The 20,096-nt window shown below is 43.8% G+C and overlaps 1 long non-coding RNA gene across 1 annotated transcript in view; it reads right to left on the bottom strand.

Moving 5' to 3' along the window:
* LOC129145896 (uncharacterized) overlaps positions 1-11,272 on the bottom strand; it is a 54,517-nt gene extending 43,245 nt beyond the window's left edge. The window contains exons 1-2 of the long non-coding RNA XR_008552044.1: positions 11,175-11,272; positions 9,975-10,091 (exon numbers count right to left, since the gene is read on the bottom strand). This is a non-coding gene — a long non-coding RNA (uncharacterized LOC129145896). The remainder of the gene's footprint in view (positions 1-9,974; positions 10,092-11,174) is intronic.
* Positions 11,273-20,096: the final 8,824 nt, after the last annotated feature.

The following is a 20,096-nucleotide window of genomic DNA, read 5'->3' as shown; positions in this document are numbered from 1 at the left end:
GGGACTACAAATCCATCCTGACACACATCTGCAGGGGAAAAATAGCTCACAGTTGCATTTGCTCTGGTGCAGTCTTTACCGGCAGCCTCTGGGCACTTCAGGGAGGCCCCTGCTGTGTTTCTGTGGCCTGGCGGGTGGGGCAAGACTGTGGAGCTACTGCTCAGGCTGGACTTCACCGGCCACTTCCCACGCTTCCTTGGCAGCTCATTCCCCAACCCCTTTCCAAGGAACCTCAGCTCTTGAAATGCCTGGAATTGACAACGCTCACCTTAGCCTGTGCTGGCTGCTATTTAGAATGGCTTCCTCAGGCCTAATCACCCTGGACTCTCACACTGTCTTGGAGGGTGTTTGCTTTTCACTTCAGTGATCTAACACTTGAGGTTTAGCACCGCCAGTCTCTCAAGCAGGCGTGAATGCAGACCATGACGATAACCTCAGGAAGCTTGCTATTTCCATGCATTTGTGCCAGACTGCAAGGGGGAGGAGACGTGGAGGCAGGAGAGGTACCGCTTTGTTCTATGATGCCTTTCTGTGGTGAGCAAAATAATACTGGAGAAAGCGATACTGGAATTTTAGAACATTTTACATTTAGAATTGTTCCCTGATATTGATTCTAACACCAGCGAATAATACCTGGTATTAGAAAGGAGACCCATTCATTCTATACTCACTGGCCACATCACTGGTGAGGAAAGTTCTGACATTTTCTCTCAGAGATGGGGATCTTATAGTAGTGTCGTTTCAGGAAGGAGAATTAGAACTCGAGTCCAAATGGCCATTTTCTTTATGATCCCACAGCTCCTCTTACAATCATATTACTAGGTACAGACCAAAAGGAGGGAAGCAGAAGCCATGCGTGAAATATCTGAAGGAAAGACGCGTGCCTTCCACACTCTCTCAAAACAGAGACAGGATGGCGGAAGTGGGACAGACACTGGGATGGGAGCCACAGGCTGGAGATCACAGAGTAACAAGATGGAAAGGGTCTGGGTCTGGACACTCAACACTGCAGACCTGCCTTATCACCCTGGATGAGTTATGACTGGAATATTCCATGAGGGAAAGTCAATGTCTATCTTATTGTAGCCATTAATATTTGAGTGTCATCGTGAGAGCCACCCAGCCTATCTCCTGCTGTCACGGACTTGCGCCCACCTTGCATTCTATCAGCTACAACTTCCCAGCAGAACTGGTGAACTCTCTCTTTCTCTGTGCCCTTATATGTGTGTCCCCCCTCAACTGGGTTAGCTTCCCAACCTTTCAATACTCAGCAAAAGTCTTTCCTCCTCTGGAAGCCTCCTTAATGCCTCCCTCTGTTGGGTATTTTTTTGAATGGCTGACCTCTGCTTCCCCGGGCCGTTCACACAGTGCATCCATCTAGGAGGGCACTTAATACATTGCATTGAAAATGGGATTTTCTTGTCTGCCTTATATTAACATGTCTCCTCTCTCAGCTGTCCGCTCTCCTCTTACTGCGGGTTCCTGTGGGGCAGGGTCTCTTTATCCTCGGTACCTAACAGTGGGTGACAAGTAAATGCATGTTCAATGAGCAGATGAACAAACGCTTTCTATGCGCATTTAATGAGTGCGTAGCTCCTTGTTCCTTGCCTCCTAGAAGGAAGCACCATAATTCTGTGCCTCTTAGAAAGCAGCAACATAATTGAGTCAGAGCATTTGTTAAATTATATGTTTTGGGTCTGTTTAGATATTTTATGTATGCCTCAACTGAACCCTGGTTGGAAAGCTCTCTTTTTTATTCAGATAAAATAAATGGAAAAATTTTCAGAGGGGAAAATTACTTAAATGGTGGAGTGTTATTTTGATTTAACATAAAAATGAGTTGCCTGTTAAATCTTAGGTTTTGTTTGATCTCAGGAAGAGACCAAGTATTTCTAGATCTATTAAATTTACATCACCTACGACTTTGGTTCCTATGAAATTGCCTATTGAGACTAATAAAAAAAAAAAAGGAAACAACTTCCACTGCCCCAAAACAGAAAGGACCGATGCTTGAACTGCCTTTGAAGACCTGCCTCTCTGAGGGGCAGTCACACATGCAGTCCACTGAGCATTTGCTTCTCCTTACCTGAGGGCCCCTCTTCTCACCTTCCTTCGAAGCCCTGTTCCTTCTTCTCCCCGCCATCCCCTGCTGCCGGCTCAAAGACAACTTCCTTCTGATGCATTCATTGGAAAAGTCCTAGTTCCAAAAGACTACAGGACATGAGATTGTTCCTGACAGTTAGTGATGCTCTAAACCCTTTTAGCTGTCTGCTGCCCGCGAGGAACAGCTAAGCTGCTGGGTGGACGGCAGCACTGAAAATGCTCAGCTACATAGATGCCCTTTTTGTGTACCTAAATTCTCAAGATTTGTTTTTTTTAAAGACTTATTTATTTATGCATACAAGAGCTGGGGTATAGGCCAGAGGTGTCGGGGGTGAGAGGATTCACCTGAGACAGAGTGGGGAGCAGAACAGGCAGACTGACTGAAATCCACTGCTGAGGGGAGCAGCGGGCAAGACAGGAGGGGTCTGCTGTGCCATGTGGGTAGCTCCCTGGTGGGCTGGGGATTGAACTTGTGCTGCAGTAGCTGCAGATAGCTTCATAGTGCTGGGACTTAACCCCTTGCACCACCAGGGAGGCCCAAGATTTGTTTTTTAAGAATCACTTTAATGTACATTTTCAGTTAATTCATCCCCTTTTCTAATAATAATTTCATGTTTTCTAAACATTGTATGGTCACTACAGAAAATATAGACAAAATTAAATAAAACTAACAAAATGTAAACTATCCCTAATCTCAACAATATATACTCATTATGGAAAATATAGACTACATAGTTCAATAAAAATAATATTATTTAAATTATTCATAAGCTCAGCATTGAGACAGAGCCATGATTAAAGTCTCTCTCTCTGGATATAATATGCATATGTACACATACATTTTTTAAACAAAAACAAAAATATTGTATGTGTTGTTTCTTAACCTACTTTTTCACTTTATAAAATATGATGAACATTAACATTTCCCTAGTACTTATTATTCATCCACAATGTTTAATGGCTGAATTATATTCCCTTGTGTGATTATATAATAATTAATTTACTCATACCCACTTGGTGCAGATTAGGTTGCTTCCAATACTTTTCTCATGAACATAATTTTAGCAAATACCTATGTAGCCATAGATTTTTCAAAGCCCTATGATTTCCCTCCCCTAGGATAAATTCCTAGAAGTAGATTTGTTATATCAAAAGATATGCAAAATACAAACGAAGTCTTTTCATAGGCATTGCCAAATTTCCTTTACGGCATCATTTCAAAACTTATGTGTTGGGGCCTCCCTGGTGGCACAAGGGGTTAAGATGCAACCTATGAGGCTGTCCGCAGATTCTGCAGCACGAGTTTGATCTCCCACCAGGGAGCTACCCACATGGCGCAGCAGACCTCTCCTGTCTCCCCGCTGCTCCCCTCAGCAGTGTATTTCAGTAGATCCGCCTGTTCTGTTCCCCACTCTGTCTCTGGTGAATCCTCTCACCCCCCACACTTCTGACCTGTACCCCAGCTCTTGTATGCACAAATAGGTGAATCTTGAAAAAAAATACTTACATGTTGCTTTTCAGTTATAGTTAATGTGTGTGATGAACTTGTTCTATTTTCCTTTGACTTCCTGTGAGCTCCAGGCCCTATGGGGCATGGGGTTTCATGAGCCATGGCCATGATGCTTGCTAACTGCACCGGCGAGCTGTGTTCACGGCACTTGCTGAGGTTCATTTTACACAGAGGCCCCTAAGACCACTCCTTAAGCCCTCATGGAGCCCCCTGAGGAAATGGCTGCTAAAGTTTTGAATCTCAAGTCAGGCATCCTGCTGGCAATGACTGACAAAGCTCACTGTCGGCATTTCATTTTCAAAGGTCCGTCTAAGTGCTGGCCAAGGGCAGCCTTCTTGTTCCTGAGAACTGGCTTTTCCACTGAGCATTTTTTGCAAATGGTAATGTTTGCACAGTGCTCGTAGGTTCTCACATCCACCCTGCCGAAAAGAAATCACAGCAGGAGGGGAGCATGCAATGGTCAGTGTAAATTGGAAAGGGTCTATGAACACCTTACAGTCATGGCCAGCTTCCCATTGTGGTTCCTAGCTCAGAGCAGGTAGTCAGCAAACATTTGGTGAAATTAGATGCACGCATGAATGTTGTCCGTTACTCCTGACATCGCAAAGGGTTTATGTAGCTTGTCGCACTCTAGACTCTAGCCTGGCCAGGGCATGACTTCATTCTTCTGGAGTCTCACTAAAGTCAATAGGATGATGAGTGGAGCTGGAAATGCGAGTGGGAAGGGCAAGGCTAACCATTATTCCAAGCATCATAGGTGTTGTCAACCAGCTGCGCATAAGGTCAATGGGATGGCCCAACTAGGTCTGGGAAGTCTGAATAATAATAACTTTAATCCTGGAACTTTTGTTGTTTACTCTTTAGGGGGTCAGGCTGGCAACAAACCTTGTGCAATGGGAAATAAGACCATGTCCATGAGTGGGGGATCAAAATTCCCTTTGTAACTTTGCCTCCTGATCTGTCTCTCGACACACACACACACACACACACACACACCCCACATAATTTCTTAGATGCTCTGTAGACTATGTAAACATATGTTCTCTGGAGAGACCACATGGCAAGGAATGGAAGGAGAGCTTTTTTAGAAAAGTAGCTGTATTCATTATTTATTGCTGCGTAACAAATCACCCCAAGGCTTAGCGGCTTTAAACAACACATTTATCATTTCTTAGTTTCTACATATGACTTAAGCTGGATCCACTGTCTCAGGCTCTCTAACGAGGTCACCATCATCTCAAGGCTTAACTAAGAAGGACTTGATTCCTGGCTCCCTGCTGAGATCATGGACCATGATGGACCCATGATGTAGGGGTGTTCCCTGCCATCTAGGGTTGCCCAGAGGTCTTCCTCCATTCCTCGCCATGTGGGCTCTCCGTAGAGCATCTGCCAGCATCACATCTGGCTTCTTGAAAGCAAGGACACAAAGAGGCGAGAGAGAGAGAGAGAGAGAGAGAGAGAGAGAGAGAGAGAGAGAGAGAGAGAGAGAGAGAGAGAGAGAGACCCATGAAAGAAGTAGCAGTGATTTGGGAGTTTTGTTACTCCCTTTCAAGGAAATAATATCCATCATTTTTGCTGTATTTAGTTTTTAGGGCAAATTTCCATAGTGGTCCAGGTGATACTCAAAGGGAATAGGTTATACATGAATATGAATACAAGGATCTCGGGACCCTCGTAGACATTTGCCTGCCACCAACCTACGAGGGGGAGTGGAAATATCTCTCTGTCTGCCCTTTTATCCATCCATCCATCTATCCGTTTCTATCTATCTGTCTATCTATCTATCTATCTATCTATCTATCTATCTATCTATCTATCTATCATCTACCTAGCTAGCTATCCATCTCCATGAAGACTCTACTTGCTAAACAGCTTGTGGACAGTATCTGTATCTTAGATAAGCTTTACAGATTTTTAATCTTCACAAAATTGACTATTAATTCCACTAACCATTTCCTCATCCTTTGTCCTCCATAGGTAATAGGAGAAGGATATTTTAGCATTTTTATCATCAGCAGCAGTGAGACCAATAAACTTTTACTAGGTAATAGCTCTATGCAAGGACTGCAATGATATTCAGTTCATTCACCTGTTTTTATTTTTTTAAAGATTTATTAATTTATTTATACAAGAACCAGGGTACAGTCCAGATGTGTGGGAGAGTGAGAGGATTCACCAGAGACAGAGAGGGGAACAGAACAGGCAGACTGACTAAATACACTGCTGAGGGGAGCAGCAGGCACAACAGGAGAGGTCTGCCGCACCATGGGGACCCTCACTGGCCGGCCAGGATAGAACCGTCACCGCTGAGGCTGTGGACAGCTTCACAGCGCTGTGCTCAACCACCTGCACCACCAAGGGAGGCCCTCACCTACGTTTTTAAATAAGCTTTTACTGAGTGTCCTATACCTACTCATGCAAAGCATTTCAGAGATACAAAGATGAACACAAATGTTTCATTAAATGCTTCCCTAGGTAAGGTCATTAAAACAGATACAGAACCCATGTTCTTAGGAAGATTCTAGACTTGCCTCAGCAAAGAGGAGGTGCTGTCCAGCTTGGTAGTGCAACAGCTTTCCATTGCAGTGCTGCTGGACTCACCTCCACAGGATCTGGGCTGGAACCCTGAGGATGAGTACATGCTGTCAAAGGGTCAGGTGGAAAGGCAGTTCTCCAGGTGTGGGGCTGGGTCACCAATGCCTGCATCACCTGCTTTCCTAACTACTAGGTTGTTGTTTTTTTTTTTTTTTTTTAAGATTTATTTATTTACTTATACAAGCACTGGGTACAGTCAGAAGCACGGGAGGGTGAAAGAATTCACCAGAGCCAGAGCAGGGAACAGAACAGGCAGACCGACAAAATACACTGCTGAGGGGAGCAGCAGGTGGCAGGAGAGGTCTGCGCGCCATGTGGGACCCTCGCCCGGCGGCCAGGGATTGAGCTGGCGCTGCAGAGGCTGCGGGCAGCTTCGCAACCCAGCACTCAACCGCTACACCACAGGGGAGGCCCCCTAACTACTAAGTTTCTAAAGATGCATGAAGATGTTGTTAAAAATGTATATTCTAAGGCCCTACCTGGGATACCAAATCAAAATCCTTAGGGGTGTGGGGCCCAGCCATCTGTGGTTTAAGCAGCTTTCTAGGTGATTCTGTTTGAGAGTCATTGACCCACAAGATCCCTGGTCTTATTTGAGAGTTAACAGGTCTCCCCCTAAACCTAGGATTATTTGGCTCCAAAATTCCAAGGCATACTTACTCCCAAAGACCCCTAAAATTCTGACTTGGGAGCCCCAGTTTCTTCCATTGTCTTTCAGTTGCCTGTTGCTTCTTCATCTTTGTCCCTTCTGTCTTCTGTGTATTCTACTGTTCCCCTGTACAGACACTCTTGCCCTGGTCTTTATGTCACTAGTAAATAAAACTGAAGAAGCTAGCCATCTCACTATGGAGACAGATACACACATAATCCAAGCATGGTCAGAATGATATGAATCATCATTGCAATGATCAAGGCAGAGATAAATGTTGGCAGAATCCAGGGGAAGGATTATTTTGTTCCAGCTGGGAGGATTGGAAAAAGTGTTACAGAACAGATAGCACTTGATCCAAGCTTTGGGGGATGAGAAGCATTTTAATAGACTGAGAAGTGGGAGAATTAGTGTTTTGACGTTATACTTTAAATGATGTGCAGATTTGTGTACTTAGAGGTAAAACTCTGCAGGTATAGCCACTAGAATGATAGCTTTTCCCAGTTTTTGGCATTATCTGTCTTAACCTAGATTCTTTCTTTAATGCCTTAGCCTGCTTTAAGAAAACCCACTGTCCAGCTTTTTCCCTCTTTTCTCATAAATATTCTGATTTGTGCCTTTTTGGGCTTAGCGTCCTATAAACAAGTTGGAGCAGGCACGTTCCTTGCTAATAGAGACAATCTGAGAGTTAATAGCCTAGGCAAACCTTAACAGTTAAGATCATATGAAAGCAATTTCACTTTGGTCTTAGTCTAGTAAGTCATCATGACAGGTTTATAATCTTATGGTTCTGAGTGTTGAGTTGACAGTTTTGGCTGAAAAAGTAGAGGAGGGTAAGTGATTAAGGAGTTTTTCATTTCAAAAAAAAAAAAGATAGGAATGAAATGTGCATTACTGATCTTGTTTCACTTAAATTTACACAGTCTTGATGGGCTACGGTGATTCTCAAGTTTGTCCCCCAGGGGACATTTCACAATATCTGAACACGTTTGTTGGTTGTCAGAGTGTGTGTGTGTGTGGGGGGGGGGCGGGTTGATACTGGCATCTAGTAGACAGAGGCCAGGGATGTGACTACATGTCACATATAGGGCAGCCTCTTCCCACCAGCAAGAATTATCCAGTCCGAAATGTTCGTAAAGCTGAGGCTGAGACACTCTGGATTAAAAGCACATTCAAGACCCATCAGATTGGCTGAAATTAAATGCAGTGACACACCACATCTGGCAAGGGTGCAGACACTGAATAGAATCACTCAGGCGCTGCTCATGGGAATGCAGAGTGGCCCAGCCACTTATAAAACTAAACCTGCAATCACCACACAACCCAGCAATTATACTTTGGGCATTTAATCAAGAGAAATGGAAATTTATGTTCTCACAAAAACCTGTGCACAAATATTCAAAACAACTTTACACATAATAATCCCAACTGGAAACAACACGATGCCCTTCAGCAGACAAATGGAAAAACCACTATTACTACATCGGTCATGCACTACTCAGTACTCAGCATCAAGGAAACAGACACGTGATACATGCCATGACCTGGATGAATCGCCCGAGAATTACTCTGAGCCTGAAAGGTTACACATTCTATGGTTCATGTAATATTTATTCCATTTCTATAATATTCTTACCATGAGAAAATCATAGTAATGGACAACAGTGTAAGGGTGGCCAGGGCCTTAGGCCATGGGAGGATGGGAGTGGGTGTGTTTGCAAAACAGCAACACAAGGGATTCTCATGGTGATGCGACTATTCGGGATCTTCCTTGTCCTGGTGGATATACCATTCTATCCACGCAATAGAGTTGCAAAGAGCTACACCCACATGCTCGCTCCTTCACACACACACACACACACACACACACACAAAAAAAAAAAAAAACTGGGGAAATCTGAACAAGTTCAGTGGGTTGTATCAATAACAGTAGCCTGGTTGTAATGTTATGGTTTCACTGGATAGTATTATTGAGTGAAACTGAGTAAAATGTACATAGGCTACTCTGTATTATTTCTTACAACTGCATGTGAACAACTACAATGATCTAAAAACTATAATAAAAAACAAATTCAGATCTACACACTTTGAGAACATTAACAACTTGGCTTGCACAATCATTCAGCAGATTTTAAATTCTCTGTGCTCAAGTCCATTGTGATTTTTGTCTTCTTTCCTCAAATTAGGTGTAAAACCTCAGGGTAAAACAATTGATAATTTTCCAATGTCACTAGATGTGAAAATCACAGTGATCCCCATCCACCTAAGTATTTCTGCTCACAGATGCCGCTGCCTTTCCTGCCTCCACAAGCTTCACTACGCTAAGAAAACAGGCAGCTGCCGTCAATACAAATGCCACACTTGAAATAAGGCCATCTTTTATTAGACTGTAACTCATCTCCATGATACTATGATTCATTGAGCAAGAGAATAATATGAAACAAGCTTATCGGAAGCTGTAAATATAAAAGTGACATTTTAAAGAAAACTGACGTTTTCAAAATAGCTCTTTCAGTCCCAGTTTTACTTAGGCAACATTCCTAATTACTAGGTTTCTAATGAGAACCCCATAGACATCACCCACAGAAATGTCAAGCAGAACATGCTTGCTCTTCTGTTAATCTGTCACTGCTAAAATATATTTTTATTTCTACTGTTCAGAACGCACAGGGATTTGCCAGCCATTCCCTGTTGCAGTGATGCCAGCAGGTTTGCTTCTAAAGCAGAGCCACTATTGTACCTCCAGAGTTGAGAGAGTTCAGAGAGGTGGATCAAAGATAGAAAACCTGCTTTGTAAAATGAGGGCTACTGCTATTTCTGCAACTCTGGAAGGTCAGCAGCAACAGGAAGGGCGAGGTGAGAGCTTTTACTCTCTTCTGTAGGATTTATTTGACACATATCAATAGAAGACAATCATAGTCTACATGTCAGGACAAGATAGAACCAGAGGGTCAATGTGGTTTCAGAGAGACATGGGAAAATCACAAGGATAATGACATCTTGTGCGTGTAAAAGGTGAAAGACAATCTCTCTAAGTGAACAACATGGTAGTTTACGAAATTATCTGGTAAAAAGTTGTGAGGATACAATTGGGCTAATTAAGGCTCAATAACCTACCTGTTTGACTGAAGTGATGTTTGTTTTCCACAATGATCTTGAGAGCAGAACGAGAGTTTCTTCTTGCCCAGGAAGATGCTGGAAAATTGCTTGATGGCAGGGGTCAGCGCCTCCATCCTGTGGTAATGGAAATGTCTATTTCACTATTTTAAGGAGCTTGCTCTTGGTCCTAGATGAATATGCTCGCTCAAGTTAAAGGCACACTTTTCTATTCATTGTCTACTAATAATTTTTACTGCAAGTTTTCTGTTTAATTTTAGCACGTGTATTTTATTAATGTGAGCAAGTGGTTTTCCTCTTTAACTGTGAATATTGTTTCCTGATGCTGAATTACCCTTGTATTTCTTAGGGGAGGTGTAGAATTCTTTTAAAATCTACTTTAATATTCTCATGTTTGCAGTATATCCCTAAAGGAGACTGGTCGCTTTCTTTTGAGAAGTAGCCTGTCCTTCTCTGACGAGGGTGTCAGGGTCAGCTTAGTCTCTTAGCAATAAATTTGGCTTTTAGCTTGTCCTTAGCTTTGGAATAGTTTAAACAGAGTGCATATTACCTTTTCCTTGGCGCCTGCTTCACAGAACCACCTGGTCTTGTGGAAGGGAGAATTTTACAGTGAAAACATTTTCCCTTCTTTTTGGCCTATTTACCTTGTTTAAAAACTCCACCTGGGTCAGATTTACTAATTTTCATTTTCTTTGAAAAATCTTCCAAGCATGTATATTTTCAAAGCTAATGAAACTGAGATGTTTCTGAAAATGGGGACACCACTACTGGGGTCTTCAGCTAAGAGCGAGTAGCCTGATATTCCACTCCTATGTTTAGCTCCCCCCACGCACTGTCTCCATCTACTCTAAGATGGAGCATAATAAATATCGATCCCTTTTACCTCACTGGGATTTTTTCCATGGTGTAATGAGGTGTTCGCATAAAGCTCCTGAGAGAAAGCCACTGTTAAGATACATCACTTCAAAATGCATGGAAAATCAATCAAGACCTTATCAAACAAGATGAGCACATGGTCACACACACCACCACTCGAAAGTCACACCTCTTCTGTTTTGTTTTGTTTAAACCCAAACATTAAAGACTCAATTCCCTTTGTCTCATGAGTCCCAAGAAGAAAGATGCAGGGACATCACCGAGTGGAAATGTCCAGAGAGAATAAAGCCAGGACGGAATACAGTCAGAGAGCTACTGTCTCACCCAGGAAGCCTCCCTGTGCAGAAATGAGAGTCGTGTTTCTTTTCATCTTCGCCCGCAAGAGCTCGGGTCGGTGCTGACCTGTGCGGCCCGGCTTCAGCCGTCAGTCCTAGAGAGGAAGAAGGCTGTCCTTAGCTTACTTTATATCAGAGTAGAATTGACTAAGTTTTGATGTGCCCTTTCAAATGTTTCAGAAAATCTCCAGCCTTGTTTCTATTTCACAAAATTAAAAGCTCACATACCTAACATATTAGCTTTCAGGTCTAGTTCAGAACCAGAAAAAAAATGCTTGATTCAGAAGCAGTTGGTAAGTAAATATAACTCTTTGCAGCTTCTGCCTCATGGACGAGATCCTTGCTTTGCCACACACCCTAAACCAGTACTTTCCCAAACTTGAGCTGCATACAATGCCCCGGAGGTCATGTTAAAATGCAGAGTCTGACTCAGGAGGCTGGCATGGGGCCTCAGAGTCTGCATTTCTACACAACCCCCAAAGTGCTAGTCCACAGAACCCAGGGTGAGGAGCTGAGCCATGTCACCCCAGGAACGCTAAGTCTCAGCGTATTAAAAAGGAAGGACAATAAAGGAGAAAGAAACAAGACAATTAAGGACATATGGAGGACCTGGACTTTCAGACAATAAGTGAGCAACGAATAATTTACTACCATTGGGCAAAACACTCCAAATGAGAGTGTGGTGATGCAATGGGCCTGCAGGCCTACCCGGGTGAGCTGTGTACAGCAGGAAAACAGGCCTAGTGGAGAGAAGCAGGAAGGGCTCTGGGCATGTAATCCTTGTTAGTTCCCAGATGGAGAGATTTTTTTTCTCTGTCATGTTTTCTCAGGAAATGAGAAAAAACTCCTGAAGTATGACACAAATGGCCTTCAAGAGGCATTCGTGTTTAAAGACAAAAGTCCTTTACTTGAAGGTTACTGGGGGAAGGACAGGAAAAGGGGCATTTCAAATGAGCAGGAATAGGAACAGCAATTGGTGAGGCAGAATTTTCCTTCTTAACTGGGTCAGTGGATGAACCATCCCAGTCTGGTTATAACCCTCCACGTGTTCTACAGCATGAGGGTGTGTCAACGCGTTAGGTTGGCTTGACTTTTAGAAGGAAATGTCAGAAGGAATCTTCCCTACTCTTTTTCACTGAGGTGAAGAAAGGGTTTTTGGATGGATGTGGAAGGAAAAACTGGCACTTTATACTTCAGTGGAGGCACTGAACACTTGGGTATACTAAAATTGAGCACTGGGCAGGGAGTCAGACAGTTCCAGTGCCAATGCCACTGTGAACTAGCTGTTGGATCTTGGACAACAGTTTTCTGAATAAGTTTCCTTGTTGAGAAGATTCATCTAGATTAATTAGCATTTTCCAGTGTGACAGGATGATAACTGGAGTTGTGCAGGAAAATGCCTCCTGTGCTCCAATGAGGCAGGCGGATATTGGGCTAAATACACTTGAATGGGTTTCATCAGAGGCAAGTTTCTTCAGTCCTTTCTCTCAATATGGAGAATTTGAATATGGTGGACTCTCAATATGGAGGATTCGAAACATGGAAAACAGCATTCCCCAAACATATATGATTGTGAACTCTTTTTACAAGGACTATCTCACAAGATTAATGTTCCAGGAAAATGACTCTGGAAAGTATCAATGCTTTTGAAGGCTACTTCCACTTGAGCACAACATCATCCTATTCCCAACGTGCACTCAGGAATCTCCAGAAATCTACTTACATAAAAAAAACTTTAAGGGGCCTCCCTGGTGGCACAAGGGATTCAGACGCAACCTAAGAAGCTGTCTGCAGCCTCTGCAGCATGAGTTTGATCCCCCAGCCCGCCAGGGAGCTAACCCACATGGCGCAGCAGACCTCTCCTGTCTCGCCCGCTGCTCCCCTCAGCAGTGTATTTCAGTCAATCCGCCTATTCTGCTCCCCACTCTGTCACTGCCGAATCCTCTCACCCCCTCACACCTCTGGCCTGTACCCCATCTGTTGTATGTGTAAATAAATCTTTAAAAAACTTTAAAAAGCAAGACTAATGCTATTTTTCACTTGTTGCTGTTTCAATTTAAAAAAATCTGCTTTTAGAAATTACCTCTTGATCTCATTTCAACGTCAATGTACTTTTATTGTAGAATCTGATTTGAATAGAGGACAAAAAAATTACAAGTACTATTAGTCACAACCATTAACGTTTTCAGAGATTCTTCTAGCACTGAGAGCATTTCTTAAATAACTTTACTGTTTTCATCCTTAAGTCAAAGATTTTTAACACTCATTGAGCAGTTCTCATCTTCTGGTGTGCATATGGCCATGCTGCTTTCACATTTGATCTGTGTTTATTTTTTAGATTACAACCACATTGTATTTATCTTTTTTTGCAAAATTAGCTATTACTAAATCAGATGGACATATTTTGGTCCATTTTTTAAAAATAAGTACCTTCATGTACAAAAGGTCTCTGATACAAAGTGGAATATCAACATTGAACAATAGCCTCAAAATTAAACACAGTAATACACTGCAAAGTAGAAAATTAGCTTCACCGTTGCAGTCAGATACGTTCTTATTCTTATAATATTCTAAGGCTGAATTCGTTATATCAGATTATTCACTGAAAGTAGCATCTAATTCACTTGCAAAATAATTTATGCAAATTATTGCAAAATAATTTATAACTTTTAAATGGACTCCAAGAATTAAAACTCACTGGCTTTAAGATATTGAGAACATAGCGTTTTAAATATCTGTGAGCATAGGAGACGGTGACCTTCCTTTACAGATTCATCAGAAAAGCAGGATTAGCCCTAATGCCTCAATAATAGTCTCCACATTGGGGAACTGTATTGAAAAGGCTAGAACAAATTTTAGGAGGTTTTGTTTATAGCTCTGCCTAGAAAAATAAGGACTACACCAATGACCTCTGGAGTTGCCTTCCAACTTGTTAGGAATCTTTTCACTAGCAAAACAAATTCAAGGAAGAAATAAGGAGGATTTTTTTTCTTAAAATGCATTTTAGTAAAGTAAAATCAAAATCAACAAGCAACTATAAGCCAGAGACGCACTACGGGGGCTGGGGGGGTGGGCAGTAGGAGGGATTACGGTCAAAATAAGGGGGGTGGAATTGTATGGGGACTATAACCATGATGAAAAAGCATACATTGTGCAAAAATGAAAAATGATGTAAAAATATATAAAATATTAAAAAAATGCATTTTCCCCTTAAGATTGCCCAGTCATTATTTTCTGAGAAGCCTATATTACAAAGTCACATTACTGATATTTAAGGAACAAATCACAGCTTTTTGACTGGAGAGTTTTATTGACTTTCTAGGATTAAGGGATAAAAAGATTGTGCAATTCTAGTCTTCCTTTGCTAGCTGCTGATATTTTGATTGTAAATATATAAAAAATTCCCTTTTAGCACTCTTTAAAAAATAATGGTGAATCTAATAATTAGAGGTAGTAATAGTTCAGATGGTTTGCCATCAGCTGAGCCTCCCAGATGGCTTATGGACGAACGATCGGGCGCTCATCCTAAGAACTTTTCTTTTTAATAATTGATGCAGAGTATGTGTTCCCGCCACTGTTCTCCATTTAATTACTTTTCTTTTTGATCAAACACATTAATGAAAAGAGATCCAATAAATCATGTGCAAAAACAGTAAAGGGCTTAATTAACATGTGTTGACCTGATTGAAAGAGATAGAAAGTCCCGGTAGTGCTGCGTAGGCTCACAAGGGCACCTTCAACTGACGTGGTATCTTGACCAAACATAAAGGCTGAGAATGTAATACGTGAACTCCATTTTCATTGAAGAGCCGGTCGTGACAACTACAGATCATAATGTGATTAGAATCTTCTTTCTTCCCTTTGGCACAGAGGCTCTGTGCTCTGAACATTATGTGGGAAACAGACCAACAATGCTGGGGATGCGATCTCTAATTATTAACAGTCAGTATTTTTTCTTAGCACTCACTATGTTCTAGGTATTCTGCTATGTGTGTTAAAAAGACGGCAATGCACTCAGCTAACGATCACCACTATCTTCATTTTGTAAGGAAAAACCTGATGCACGGAGATGGTAGGAAACACTCCAAGTTGCACCACCAAAAAGTGAGGGGGCCCACAGCCATAGCTGAGTTGCTGAAAGATGACTTCAAATGTGTTTCCAGCTAATTTGAAATTCTGTGGGACAACTGCAAATGACTGCAGATGTCGCCACAATGGGATCCCCTGAGAACCAGTGAGGGTCGACTTCACTGTATTTTTATATGTCCACAATGAAAAATAGACTGCACTGAACAATTAGAACACAGCGGCATCTTAATTTTGGTTGTGAGATTGGCGGATGAAGGTAGAGGTGGGGGTTATCTTTTCTTCTTTACCCTGAATTCCAATTTTTTTTTTTTTTTTGTGAAGTGATTTTTCTGCTTTTAAAATGGGAAGCAATAGAAGCCAACAAACAAAGCCCTTCTTCCTCCCTTCCTCAAGCGCGGACACGTCTCACCTCACCTTAACCAGAGATTTCTCCAGAATGGATGACCAAGCCAGGCTCACTGTTCAAATAGGTTGTCTGTGTCCTCAAATCAGCTTTGGGCTCCACCATCAAGTTTGCTGATGGCCAAGCTGGTGCTGCTTCCCTGCTCCCTGGGAAGAACAATCCCTGGGGGGCCCAGTCAGCCTCAGAAAGTTTTTCCTAAAGACTTTCATTATAAAAAGTAAAGTGTGATTAGTCTTTTTCCTGGTCCCTTATTTAAGTTTTCTAAATTCCTGCTATGAGTGAGACCATCCGGTATTTTTCTTTTTCTTTCTGGCTTATTTCGCTGAGCATGATCCCTTCCAGCGCCATCCATGTTGCTGCAAATTGTATGTGTTTATCTTTTTTGAATGCTGAGTAATATTCCATGGTGTATATGGACCACATCTTCTTGATCCAGTCATCTAAAGACTAATTGCAATAGGGCCTCCCCGGTGGCACAGAGGTTGAGCGCTGGGTTGCGAAGCTGCCCGCGGCCTCTGCGGTGCCGGTTCAATCCCCGGCTGCTCCCCGGCCACCGGAGGAGGGTCCCGCATGGCGCGCAGACCTCTCCTGCCGCCCGCTGCTCCCCTCAGCAGTGTACTTCGGTCCTTCTGCCTGCTCTGCTCCCCGCTCTGGCTCTGGTGAATTCTCTCACCCTCCCGCGCTTCTGACTGTACCCAGTGCATGCATAAACAAGCAAAACAAACAAACAAACAAATAAATAAACATGCCTCTATTAAAAAAAATAGACTAATTGCAATAAAGTAAAAATCAAAATCAACAAGCAACTATAGACCAGAGACACACTACAGTGGGGGGTGGGGGGAGGGACTAGGGTCAGAAAAAGGGGGTGGGAATTGTATGGGGAATATAACCAAAATGAAAATGCATACATTGTGCAAAAATGAAAAATGAGGTAAGAATTACATAAAATAATTCATAAAAAGAAGTAAAGTGTGGGCGTGGGGGAAAGTCACTTCTTAGAGAAGTGACCTTTGTAACATTTTTTACCTCTATCCAAGGTACTAGTTTTTAGATACCAATCACATAATCTCTCTCTCTCTCTCTCTCTCTCTCTCTCTCTCACACACACACACACACACACACACACACACACGCAACAAAAATTTTAGGAGAAATATACCCTGCTTACAGTAGATATTTTCTAATCCATTTAAGTTTTCTAAATGCTGATCAGTGACTTCAAGGTTTCACCAGCCAATCGCGTGTCATAATACACTGGTTTCTCTTCCAAGCCCACGTCTCTTTCGCCTTTTACCAACAACGTGTCATGACCGAGCTTTTGGAAAACAGCTCTACAGAATATGGTCATCATACACTTAGACAATTATGCTTCTCCTCCCCTCTTAAATGGCAACTATATCACGCTTCTCCCTCTATGCTTAACAAGCACCCCCTCGCAGCAAGCAGTGCTCATGATTTTGGTGGGCATCAGAATCACCCCCATACTGGGGCCAGGCTGAAGGTCCATTTCAACAAGTTCCCAGATTGATGCTCCAGGGGCTGCCCTTGGAGAACTGCTGTCCTGGGCATTTCAGTCTCTTTGGCTCGGTCCGCAACCCTAAGCAATCCCCGAGTTTCCTGACTGGTTCTCATTTCTGCTTTCTAACCACATTTGCACTCCTTCCTGGTTGGTGGTGTTTTATTCCTGCTCTCCAACTACACTCACTTCAGCTGGGTTTCCACTCGCTCAGCCTGAGCTTGCACTATGCAAGGAACATATTGGATTCAGCTGGTGTTACCCTACCGCCTGCCAAGTGCACTCCAACCACTGTCTCCCTGGCGTGTTTCCTAGCTGGGATTCTAAAGCTGTTCTTTTAGTTTCTCCATTTCTTCAGAATGCAGGAAGGTGGCTCAGTCCCAGTGCAGTGGTGCTGGCTGCTCCGTAAAGTTAGATTACTGTCATCTCAGCCACCACACGTCACCCGGGAGGATGTCATTCTGGTACTATCAATTATTTCTTCCTCCCAGGGTCTGCTGGGTCTCAGCGGGAGTCCATGGACCCCTGTTTATTACTGTGTCATGCTTCTGGAAATTCACTGAAGCAGACAGTGAGACACTTTGGGGAAGTTCATATGTTTGGTGAGAACTGGACAAAGTAGCCAATTATTATATTGCCTTTTCTCCTCCAAAGTGTGGCTTTGTTTCAGCTATTCCATCCAGTTTGTTTCGCCTGTGTGGAAACAGGAAGGGGAACCCAGAGGTTAAGTCTAGAGCTCCCTGAAAACTCCGTGTTGCCTACGGTAAGACTGGACCAGCCTGGACTGTTTCAACCAAGGGGAGGGCCCCGAGCGCCCGGCATGCTGTCCCCCAGAGGCGGCATCCTCTCCAGGCCTCGCGACAGACGGCTGGATGACACGTGTGCTTTCAGGGAAAGCTGCCTGGGAGTCTGGTGGCATCACAGGCTTTCCTTCCTCAGGCCAGCGTGGGGCTCGGGAGCCCTGGCGCTCATGGGGGGGACCCAGCATGGCTTGGTCACACCTCCCAGGGGGAGAGGGCCTCGGCTACAGCCTCCCATATACTCACCCGGGACTCTGAGTGGGGTTTTTCCTCTCTAAGGCTTTGGACATTGTCTCAGGGACATCTGAAGCCCATTTTCTAATCTAAGTGAGAATACAAATCAGGTTCTTTAATTAAGAAAAAAACGTTTATTCAAGCTTTCCACATAATCGTTGCAAAGCGAAGGCATATAGCCTGTGGCATTCAACAGCACAACGATGGGTGTAGGGTAAGGTAAAAGCATCAGGCTTTTCTGCCCTCCCGCCATTAGGATAGATGACAGAACCCTGCGGTCCCGAATGCATGCCTGATGGCGGCACCTGGAGTAGGGTGTGGGCACATGTAGATGGGATTCACCTGGGCTAAGACTGGGCTTTTAAGGGCGGTGTCACAGGGACGCCAGCAGAAGAGAAGCAGGAGAAGCAGAGAAAGAGAAGCAGAAGCAGAACCATAACCATAACCATAACCATGGGAGAAGCAGAGAGAACACGAGAGAAGGCCGGAGAGCCCAGACAGAGTGAAGACTTTCTGGGGGCTAGGAGGCCTGCCAGCCTCCCGGCCCCCCAGCACCCCTGCCTGCCGTGTGCCTGGTAAATCCCAATAAAAGCCTGAAAAGCCACTGAGGGCTCCAGAACTCCTTCCTCCTTTGCCCGGTCTGCTGGATCAGAAAACCTGCTCAGTGGCCTGTCCTGCCCTTACAATGGGCATGGGAGATACTCACTGTAAAATGTATTTTTGAACAGATAATACAGCTTGGCCTGAAGTCATGGCCGGGGAGGGTTACAGTTGCACGAATGGCCGAGGTTATCCACCAAGAGATCCAGGTAGGATCTCGCACTTCTGCTAAGTGGTAGTTTCCTGAAAGCAATGCACTGAACAGCATCATCTTGGCACCAGCAGACTCCTCCAGGACAGCATCCTTGCCCACCCAAAAGGTAAGAGCACTTCCCTTGGCAACCATTTTCTGTGATAATGGCCTTGGCTTCTGTAGGGTAAGTGAATAAGTATCAGGCTTTTCTGCCCTCCCACCATTGGGATGGATGATGGAACCCCGCAGTCCTGAATGCATGCCTCATGGCGGGCACCTGGAGTGGGGTGTGGGCATATGTAAGTGGGTACACCTGGGCTGAGAGACTGGGCTTAAAAGGGCGGCGTCATGGGGATGCCAGCAGAACAGCAGAGCAAAGGAGAGACCAGAGTAGAACAGCAGACCAGAAAGAGCGAAAGAACCAGCAGCAGAGAAGCTAGGCCACAAAAGAACGCTGGAGACCCCAGAAAGAGTGAAGACTTGCTGGGTTACTTGCTGGGGGCTGGGTGTCTGGCAGCACCCCTGCCTGCCGTGTACCTGGTAAATCCAAATAAAAGCCACCGAGGGCTCCATGACTCTCTCTCTCCTTTACCCTGTCTGCTTGAATCATATAGAACCTGCCCTGTGCCTTCCTGCTGCTATAGCTTCCTAGACACAGTTGACTGGGCCAGGCTTGAACACGTGAGCCATACAGGATGAAAGAGGGGACCTTCCTGAAGATTGGAAATTGGGATTGAGATTCCAGGTTCTCTCAGGACTACTAACTTAGAAAGAGGTGATGTAAATCGATGAGTGGCAGCGTGGTCCTGTTTTTTTGCCACGTAGACTGGAGAGCAGAGGAGCCCAGGAGAGAGAGACAAACTGAGAGGAAGTGTGAGAGAAATGAAGACCTGGCAGAGGGACACAGGGGTGAGAAGCAGAGGGCGTAGATGGTGTCCTGCACCCACATGCTAATCTATTTCCAAGGCCTCTGTGGTCCATGTTATTGTATCTTCATAATAAATGGTGGCTTTGGGGGTTACTCTAGTTTGGGTCCACTTCTCTTCTATGCAACCACAGGAGTCCTAAGTAGA

Source organism: Talpa occidentalis, unplaced genomic scaffold (assembly GCF_014898055.3).
Source record: "Talpa occidentalis isolate TD23 unplaced genomic scaffold, MPIMG_talOcc4v2.1 talOcc4.15, whole genome shotgun sequence".
Classification (NCBI taxonomy): Eukaryota; Metazoa; Chordata; class Mammalia; order Eulipotyphla; family Talpidae; genus Talpa; species Talpa occidentalis.
The sequence above is the reverse complement of the archived record's forward strand: the minus strand, read 5'-3'. Positions and strand labels throughout refer to the sequence as shown.